Raw genomic sequence first — 11,256 nt, 5'->3', positions numbered from 1 at the left:
GCTGAAGAAAAACAAAATGAAGACTTTGGAGTGGCCTAGTCAAAGTCCTGACCTGAATCCAATTGAGATGCTATGGCATGACCTTAAAAAGGCGGTTCATGCTAGAAAACCCTCAAATAAAGCTGAATTACAACAATTCTGCAAAGATGAGTGGGCCAAAATTCCTCCAGAGCGCTGTAAAAGACTCATTGCAAGTTATCACAAATGCTTGATTGCAGTTATTGCTGCTAAGGGTGGCCCAACCAGTTATTAGGTTCAGGGGGCAATTACTTTTCACACAGGGCCATGTAGGTTTGGATTTTTTTCTCCCTAAATAATAAAACCATCATTTAAAACTGCATTTTGTGTTTACTTGTGTTATATTTGACTAATGGTTAAATGTGTTTGATGATCAGAAACATTTTGTGTGACAAACATGCAAAAGAATAAGAAATCAGGAAGGGGGCAAATAGTTTTTCACACCACTGTATACAGTAAAATACAGAGCTGTAGAAAGACACACTTGAGTAAATGCCTCACTGGAGATTTGGTTGTAGTGTGTTCATCAAAGTCTTTATTTTGTTGAGTTCTAATATATAAAATTAGTGTAAGAATTTTTATATTGCCCTGCGGTGGGCTGGCACCCTGCCTGGGGTTTGTTTCCTGCCTTCCTCCTTGTGTTGGCTGGGATTGGCTCCAGCAAACCCCCATGACCCTGTAGTTAGGAAATAGTGGGTTGGATAATGGATGGATGGATGGATTTTTATATTGATAATTAGGAAGTACTACCTGTGGTACACAGAATGTCCTTCTTGCTGTGTGGAAAATGAATATAGCTCTCAATGGCTAGAATAAAACTATTAAAAAATTATTTGATGTATGCTGATAAGTGTTCTACTTTTCAAAACACTTGAAAAGTTGATCAATTTTACAGACTTTTTAATACTGGCTTTGAAAGTAAGAAAGGCACCACCATCTCCTAATCTGTGGCATGTTGTCCTATGAAATATAAATCAGGTACTTACAATTACAATTAAGTTCACCCAACACACGTTTATTTACACTATATTTACAAATAATGATATTAATGCACTTCCCAGTGCCTCCAGCACCATTCCCCCAAATGTCCAGGCCTCACAGTCTTTGTGCCTCTCTCTTGGCCGCCTCCCATCCTCTCTCTAGCTCCGTCCTCTTCCACCCGACTTCCAACATTGACTGAAGGGAGGCGGCCCCTTAAATAGGAACCCGGATGGGCTCCAGCTGCTTACCGGCACTCCTCCGTAGCCACGCCCCAGTGTGGCGGAAGTGCCGGCTGCACACCCGGAAGCCGTCTGGGTGTCCCCTGTCGTCTTCCTCCAAGCACTTCCTGGTGTGGCGGAAGTGCTGGGCTCCAGGGATATTCAGGCAGCTTAGCGCCGCCTGGTGGTGGCCACGGGTCCCTACAGGGCTGGGCTTCCAAGCCCTTTACCCAAGGCCCCCAACATAATCAGGGCGGACGCCCCCTCATGGTCTGGAGGAGGCACAAGCACTCCTTCGGTCCTCCTGGGCGTCAGACAAACAACTGACCTGGCTGACATAAAATGCTTTTCCAGTTGCTTTGTAGAAGGCATGCTAAAAAAATAAAGCAAGTAGCTATTTTTAAGCAGCTATTACATCTTACTACTGCCATAATGTCCTCGGTTTACCACAAGCATAAAGATCCCATAGTCCAGGCTGTCAATCTGTTTGGGTAGATCCTGTCATTTACAAGGACTGACTAGTAAAGGGGCTTTCTGTGTTTCAGCTGTACTAGGAAAATTTATTTAGCTTTACATTACCTTGTTCTGTGGCTCCTTCCAGATACCAGGCACAAGAGCCGAGGCAGTTTTCGTAAGGATGATTTGTTTTTGACAATATCAATTTTTAAATTAATGTACTGTATATTAAAAATACAATTGATGTGAACTTTACAGATGGAATATCATTGTAGAACTGGATTAATAATATTTACTTGTGAAAAGTTTACTATTAATACTTTTAGCACACAAAACCAATAACTACTTTTAACTGATATTTAGCTGGGACTGTTCATTATTCTACATCACATTGATAACTATTTTAGATTATCAGAGTTGAATTTTTGGTCATAATTCTGGCAGAGAAATAGTGAGCATTGCATAAAAGGATTTAATCTCTACAACATTTTTAATTAACCAACAATACATGTGAGGAAGTGACTATGGCCTCATGTGTGAGATCACAGTAAAACATTACCAATATTCCAGAACCTTTAAAGATGTATGAACATATATTGTTTGTTTCTTGACAATTGTAGGTAATGTAATTCCACATTCACATACTTTGAAGTTAAAGTATCAGTATATGATATTTGTCATATTCTACTAAATATTATTTTAAAAGAGAAAAAAATTGTTCATACAGTGCCATGATTAAGGTGATAAAAGGTGAAAAGGTAAACAGTATACTACTTTGTTAAAGGTAATCATGTTGTACTCTGTGACATAATATGGAGATTAAGCTGCATCCAATTGCATTAAAAGGATCAAATGATCAAAGTATACAACTTATCAGATGCACTCCTGAAAATTTCACATACCTCCATGACTTACCACTGTTCTTTTGTGGCTTTGTAAGTGGCCACTGATGCCTGCATAATCGGTTATTTTGTAGCAAAATGGACAAGAGTACTCTTGAGCACCGAACAAACCTTTTGGTTCTTCCATAGACAAATATACTTATGTGTCTCTGGTAAATGTTAAACAAATACAAATTTATGAAAGCTTACAGATATGCATGAGATCAAATATCAAATATCTAATTTTATATCAATATAAAAAAACTTCTAAAGCAGGGTTTATGAAGAACGCCTGATAGGAGGCAAGCATGATATGTTAAATATTATTTTGAAGTTTACACATAAACTATATTATCATTGAAAAAACTTTACCAAAAATCAAAGAATAGAATCACATTGTTCCATGACTATATGTCTAGGGCCTAATTTAAACTTTTATGAACAGTAGGTAATTGAACAATGCTTTGGCATTTATTCTGTGTTTTTAGGCACTTGTTATACAGTAATTGCCAGTTATGTACTGTACATATATACAACTTAAGAAAAAATAGATCATCTACATTGACCTAAGTATATTAAAACCTTTGACTAATAACATTACTGTACTTAAAAAAAAAAAAAATTTTAAAACTTGCATGGCCTCTATGATCGTCTTCCAAGCATCTGCAAACAAAAAGGTTTCTGTTCCACATCACCTTATATTGGCTCAGTCTCTCTTCATTGTCTTTCTACGGTAAATTTGGTATCTAAAATAGTGCTTTACTGATAGCTTTTGCTTCTGATGAACTAGCAAGGGATATGTAATAAACTGGACATGTGTTCTGGCAATCATAATTATATAGTCATGTTTTTTGATTGCGGTCTGTAACACTTATCTGTGGTAAATTATACTTAACAATGGTCAATTATGTATACCAATTATTGACTGTGTCACAATTTAGTCATTTACAGACCCCTGTAACATTACACTGCACAAACTAATGTTTTTGTTGGTTTAACAGTTAATATTTAACCAAAAGCTCTTAGTATTATAAGGCCAGGGTGGTGGCTGTAAGGATAGCGATCTCTGCTGGCAATCAGAAGGTTGCCGATTTGAATCCTGTAAATGTCAGAAGCGACTCTACTCGATTGAGTCCTTAAGCAAGATCCTTAACCTACAATTGCTTCGTTCTGGGTATGACATTAATCTGCATCCAGCCCTGCAAGTAGGTCCTCCAACTTACAGAGAAAAACCTTGGGGGATGGTGGCAGGATTGTCACTCCAGCCACTGTAATAACCCTCACTGTCTTCCAGTGTGGTGCTGAGGTGTCACCTGCTGTACACTGGTTCATGTCCCAATATAGGTGGTTCAGCATGTGGTGGCTGTAGCAACGTGCTATCAGTGCATGCTCCCAACCTCCTCTCTTAGTATTATCATAACCTTGCATAACTATTCCACTAACATCTTCAAACTCATGTACAATTTGTTCCTTAGTAATAAACTAAAATGATATCTAACAACAAACTCATTGTCATCTTGATTATGATGGCTGTGTTGAGACTAACATCAGAGGATGGTCCGTGATGTTTGAGTGTTCAGTGACTGATGTCATGGGTGTTTCTGGCTGTAGTTGCACTTTGTTGACAGGAGGAAGAAGAAAAGGGGTTTAGAGTGTGGTCCATGGCCGGCTTTGTATCCCGGCCAATACCCCGAGGCCGCCAGAGGGAGCCCTCCCAGCAGCATGGAAGGTCTTTGAATTCCAGCAGAGCCTCATGGACATTGTAGTTTTTATGGACAGCCCTACTGGATACCATGGATGCCACCAGGAGCCGCTCTAGGGTGGCTTGGGGAGTGTTTTTTGCCCTATGCCCCGGAAGTACTTCCAAGTCACATGAACGGAACGAATGATGTACTTCCGGGGTGAGAAAAAAGAACTTTTATCTGGCCCGGAAGTGTTAAGGAATTATGGACTAAAGGATAAGAACACTTCCGGGTCGGGAACTATAAAAGGACAATGGGAAGTCCCAGACAATGAGCTGAGCTGGGTGGTAGGAGGGCAACACGTCTTGGAGTGGAGGATTAATTTATGATTGGAGTATTGTTTTTATTGATGAGTAGTGTGGAGTGGAGGGTGCTTAGTGCACATTATTATAATAAAAATAATTATTGTAGCACTTTTACCTGCTGTTTGGCGTGGTACCTGAGGGTTCAAGGGAGCGATAGTGCCCCCTACTGTCACAAGAGTAGTGACAGTGAGACTATCTATTAGATTTATGTTCCATTGCATTTCAAAACAACCATAAAACTGATTTAACTGATTAACCAGATTTAAACTAATTGATGTTTTTTCTTGTAGTTAGTGACCTGTTTAAGACCTCTCCAGACTGATGTGTTGTCATTTTCAGACAATTGTTCCTGCAGCTTATCTGAGCACTTTCTTTTTACACCTTTGATCTGTTTCTCCAAGATATACTTTATTTACCGTATTCCTCATAATTTCCAGATCTGAAAGCATACTCTTTGTTCTTGCGCAGTCATCTGAGCTCTGAGGTGAACAAAGAGTTATCACTGCAAAACTTCACACTTGGTTTTGTTGGAATGCAAACATCTTCACAAAAATGTAATATAAGTAGTTGTAGCATTAGTGTATTCATGTATGTTAGAGGTGGCAGATTTGAAGGCACTCCAGTTTGTACAGGCAAAGCAGTCCTGTAGCTCCTCTATTATCTTGCTGGTTCACTTTCTAACTGTTCTTTTTACTGACTGCAGTTTCCATCTTTTGTTTGTAAGCAGGAATAAGATGACTCATAGAATTACTGTATGTATCGAAGTGGACAGAGGAGAAAGCACGATATGCATTCTTAATAGCTGCATAGCAGTGACCTAGAATATTTCCATCTCTGATAGGGCATTTTATTTGCTGTTGACATTTAGAAAGGACCTGTTTAAACCTGAGATGGTTAAAATCACACAAAATACTGATTTGTGAGTCCAGGTTGTCTTTTTCAATCTTAGTGATTACATCAGCAAGTCACCACTGCCCTTTGTGAGCATAAGTGCAAGGGTAAATGTAAACAGAACGTGTTGCAGTTTATAATAAGCAATTTTAGGTCAGGAGTACATGATTTAAAAAGAACTGCCACATCGTTACACCAACTTTGATTAATGTAGAAACACAGTCATCTTTTCTTTGTTTTGTGGCAAAATTCAGTAATGTAGTAACATCAGTACATTGAGTAAAGTTGGGTGCAGTGCAGAGCAAAATTTCAGTAAAGCACAGAGCAGATAAAAAAGAAAAGGCAGTTTTAGTATTTATTATTACAGCTACAGTTTGTTGACTTTGTTTGCCAGCAAGCAAACATTAGATAGACAAATTACAGTCCTTGTTTCCTGAATTGAACCAGGATGCCATCTCTTCTGCCTCTGGTCCTCCATCATCAGGCTACCTGCATTTAGCTGCATGACCACCTGTGATCAATAAAGTTGTAAGATCCACAGATGTAGTTATAATATCTGGAATCACATCAGGTGGCATCGATATTCAGTGTCTCTTCCCGTGCATATATTATATGACTTTTCATGGTGACAATGAATGTATCACAAAAAGACAGACCATCCATTCACACATGCTCAAGTATTCAAATATACACATATTTTGCTGCACTAAACTAAGGAGATCTGGTGGTGTTTTAATTAACTGTTAATGATTAAGGATCCTAGTCATCTGAATGTCTCATTTCTTGCCTGGAAGCAATAGGTACTTTAAAGTAACAATAAGACCAAAAATAACAATGAGATACAACAAAGTAAAATAGTGTAGAAAAGCATCAGTATCTATTCATATTAACTGTCAATATTTTATTTTTGAACAGATAACTAACAAATATGCTTGCAGTACAAACAGCCTAATAAGCTCTTCTAAATATGTGTAATAAAGACACGGATTCAAGAACAACAAATATCAGAGAGTCAGCCAACAACCCTGACACCATGTAATTAAAACTAATGCTAGACTAATGACTTTTCATCCTGGCTTTAAATGCTAAGACCGATAGGTCATCCTGAATTATCATTTCACAGTTTTTGGGCCTGGTAGCTAAAGACTTCTCCTGCAATTGTTTTATTTCTCTTTGGAATTTTGCATTTGGAATATACATATTGTAATGTAACTATTAGCACATTTTGTTGTGTCATGCTGTTAAAATAAATTAATTTATATGTTGGAAGGGGATGTAAAGATTGAAGTTAACTGTAATAAAGACTTAGTACAGGTGAAATTCCGTTATAACGAAGTGCCAGGGACCTACAAAATATTTCGTTGTAACAAATATTTCGTTGTATTTGTTACTCTAGTGCTTTCTTTAACTTGTATAGAGGCATTTGCAATCATTTCAATAGCTTCTATCGCATTACTTTTAATCTCCTCCTGCCTACAAGTTATGCTGACGAGAATTTTCCACAGCATTTCCTTGCAATAATACACTTTCAGGGTGAGAATGTTGCCCAAATCTAATGGCTGAAGTGCTGCCGTGCAATTGGGTGGGAGGTATTCAAAGCGAACTTTATCTGAATGTGGAAGTATGTTGTGGGAAGCACAGTTATCAGTCAGGAGCTGAATCATTATTTCTTCTTCATATTATGAGGTTTCTGAACTCTTTTGAGACCCCCCCCAATCCCCACCCTAAAGGAACGACACGCTGAGGTGCGTCCTGAAGTGCAATTGCTGCGTCTGTGAAAGATTGTTTGTCCGTTGCTGGGGCAGGGTAATAGGAGGCTCACATCGCTGCAGTGAAGTACCACAGAAGCAAATCATAAAATATCGGGGTCGCGCTATAAGTCCCTGTCTTGCAGCCCAAAATACAAGGCTTAGTCTCAGTACTTTAGCAAAACCAGTTTTATTCAGCTTGAAACAGGAACGGCACAGTTATTTATTGTAGCGTGATCTGCCACTCTGCTATACACAGACATAGCAGTCAGGCAGGATCGTGGACAGGTCAGTGATCAAGTAATCCTGTTACAGTATCTGCATTTACAATTTATGTGCTTCTAATCTTGCATCACCCATCAAGATCTTTTCTGTTTACTTTGGCGGAGAGATGCAGCATATCTGTGAGCCTGCTATTGCCCTGTACAGACGAGGAGATCGCACTTTGGGACGCTTTTCAGCTTGCTGTCTAGTTGGGGGAGGTCCCAAGAGAGTTTACAAACCTCACATTTTCTTGAATGAGTGCCACATTATTAGGAATGTTTCTTGAACGAGCATCACTGAACCACATAAAAACTGCTTTTCCGACGTCTTCAAATGCAGCAGTTCACATACGTTTGCAAGCTGAGATTTTTCTACTTTTTTGCTCTGTCTTTCAAGAAAGTTGACAGTGTCGATGGCGAAATTCCAAATTCACTGGCAACGTCTATTTTTTTTTTGCAGCAATCGAAAGCTGCAAAAAATGAGTTTTTTTTTTCTAATATGAACTGTTATCGTTTTTCCGTGTCTGCCGTTTCTGTAGGAGGGTAACAATTAGTTAAATTCCAATGGATGTTTTCCAAATGTTGACGAGCAATAAGTAAAAGGTATCACTGAAAACAGGAAACAAAAAAGACAGAAAAAAAAAAGTACGAGGAAAGTTCGAAGAAAGAAAAAAAAATTACAGTGTTTCTGTTTGGGGATCGTTGTGCACAACTGAACTGCGGCCACAGAACTAACTGTTCTGTGGATGATTCATTCAGGCATTTCAAGGTCTTTTGTGCACTTCGTTTTAATGAAAATATCTGCTGAATGTACTTTGTAGTAACGAGATTTCTATAGACTCGTGTCATATGGGCAAGCTGTTGGGACCATAAAAATACTTTGTCGTAATGAAAATTTCATTGTAAAGATTCGTTATAATGGAATTTTACCTGTAATAGGAATTATATGGTCAGACTTCCTAATACTGCCAGTGATTTTACTTTTTATATTTATATTTGCAATTTCATAAAGTCATTTTTCAGGACAGCATTTTGTTCAAGTTGTGGGCACTGCCATTTTGTAGTGTTTGGTTCATGGTTCATGATATTACAGACTCAGGTGAAGCAGTAGTCCTTCTCCTCCTTGACCTGTCCACTGTCTTTGATCATGAAATATTGCTGATGCGGCTTGAACATCTTGTTGGGCTTGAAGGGGCTGCTCTTAACTGGTTCAGGTCATATTTAACTGGTAGACACTTTTCAGTCACTTTTAATTACTCTTTTTCATCTACTGCTCCTCTCAAATATGGTGTTCCTCAGGGATCCATTTTGGGTCCTATTTTATTCTCTATATACCTTCACCCTATTGGAGTGATTTTTAGGAAATTTAATATTTCTTTTCACTGCTATGCTGATAATACTCAGGTTTATATTCCTGTCTGCAACTTTGCAACAAATGAACTCCATAACTGTCTGTCTGAACTAAGATCCTGGATGGCTAATAATTTTCTTGATCTAAAACAAAATAAAATGGAGGTGCTTATAGTGGGTCCATCAACTAAAGCCCAAATTGGTCTTGGACTCCTCGGCTTTCTCTGTCTTTTCCAAACCTCAAGTCCGCAATCTTGGTGTTACCTTTGATAGTAACCTCTCTTTTGAGAAACAAGTAAATTCTGTAGTCAAGAGTTGCTTTTTACAACTTTGTCTATTAGGTAAGATAAAGCCTTTTTTATCTTCTAGGGATCTTGAGAAAGCTGCTCATGTGTTTATTTTTTCTTGCCTCGATTACTGCAACTCACTGTATTCTGGGATTAACAAATCTCTGATGCACAGGTTGCAAATGGTCCAAAATGCTGCCTTCTGGTTGGGGCAAGAAAGTATGACTGTTTCTCCTATTTTAGCTTCTTTACACTGGCTGCCTGTCAGTTTCGAATTGATTTTAAAATCTTGTTGCTAGTTTTTAAATCTTTACATAGGCTTGCTCCTGCCTATTTATCTGAATTGTGTGTTTTACACCAGCCACCCAGAGTGCTTAGATCTTCTGGTTAGTTGTCTCTTGTTGTCCCTCGTACCAAGTGTAAAACTAAGGGGGACAGGGCCTTTGCAGCTGCTGCGCCTCGCCTGTGGAACTCTTTACCTCATCACATAAAGGAGTTGTTTACATTGAACTGTTCAAAATGAGATTTAAAACTCATTTCTATTCACTTGCATTCCGTGACCTTCAGTAATACTGATGGTTTCCTCTTGTGATTATATAACATTATTTCTATTTATTATATATTTTATTTTATGTTCATATATTTTATTTCTACTTATGTTTTTATGTTATTTGTTTTGTTTTTCTTTTATTCTATTATTGTAAAGCACTTTTGCCACAGCATTACTATGTTGTTTTAAATGTGCTATATAAATAAATTGACATTGACATGGTTGTGGCCATTTTGTTTACTATTGCACAGGCAATTGCTGGTCAGCAGTTTAAATTGTTGATTGTATTAAAGATAATGACTTGACATTCATCATCAAGTTTTTGGATTAAAAACTAAGATGAATCCTCAAATTCTTTCAAATCTTTTTATGGTCTTTGTGGGCTAGTAATAATTTAGATCTTTTTACTCTTATTAGTTCAAATAGTATGTGAACTTTCATCACATATTCTGGTTTGGCTATTGGTGGTGCAATTCATCTTTTTGGTAATGACTCTTGACCATCTCTATCAGTCAAAATAAATATTTCAACTGCATTTTAAAAAGCCTCTACCCAGCATAGGCACCATAACAGTCATATGAAATAACTGGAGGAAAATAGAACAATGTACCTAGCATGTGAGTAAATCAATGCAGCAGCCAGTTCTGTCTGAAATATGTTCATGAATTAACTTATCTTTAAACTGTGCTCTGAGATAACATGTTAATTTTCCTTTATTTGCTGAAAAAAGAAGTTACTGGATAATGCAGTAATGCAAGTACAGTGCATAGATATTGTCCATAATAATACCTATATTTATTGGATGTAGATTTAGCAAGCCTAATGGTCAGAATTAGAAAGTGACACTAATTTGGAATTATCTTCATAACTCAAACCAACTAATAAACACTGATATTTTTTCATTTGTTAAGACAAGTAGTGGTCACTTGCCTATCACTTTAACTTTGTCATGGATGTGATTACTCACAAACCCACAAAGACTAATGAAAGGGAATCACGTGGGAGTGTTGTAAAGGGAGTTCAAATATTTGTCAGCTTCTTCCCTAGTCCCAAAGTTAACAACATGTATGAAGATGTATAACCCCTGGCATGTGCCTTTCCACCTATCTGTCTATCATCACCACATTGTTACCTTTTAAAAGAGTGTACAACAGATAAACAAGTTGTCTAAGAATCATAAAGTATAAGAAAATTCATTTACCTTCAACGTGTGTTGTTGTAATCATTGTGTATTTAGATACTGTACGGGAAACATTTCCATCCATTCATTATCCAACCCGCTGAATCCGAACACAGGGTTCTGCTGGAGCCAATCCCAGCCAACACAGGGCACAAGGCAGGAACCAGTCCCGGGCAGGGTGCCAACCCACCGCAGGACACACACAAACACACCCACACACCAAGCACACACTAGGGCCAATTTAGAATCGCCAGTCCACCTAACCTGCATGTCTTTAGACTGTGGGAGGAAACCGGAGTGCCCGGAGGAAACCCACGCAGACACAGGGAGAACATGCAAACTCCACGCAGGGAGGACCCAGGAAGCGAACTCAGGTCTCCTAACTG

The sequence above is a fragment of the Polypterus senegalus genome, chromosome 5 (assembly GCF_016835505.1).
Source record: "Polypterus senegalus isolate Bchr_013 chromosome 5, ASM1683550v1, whole genome shotgun sequence".
NCBI lineage: Eukaryota > Metazoa > Chordata > Cladistia > Polypteriformes > Polypteridae > Polypterus > Polypterus senegalus.
Note: the sequence above shows the minus strand (reverse complement) of the source record.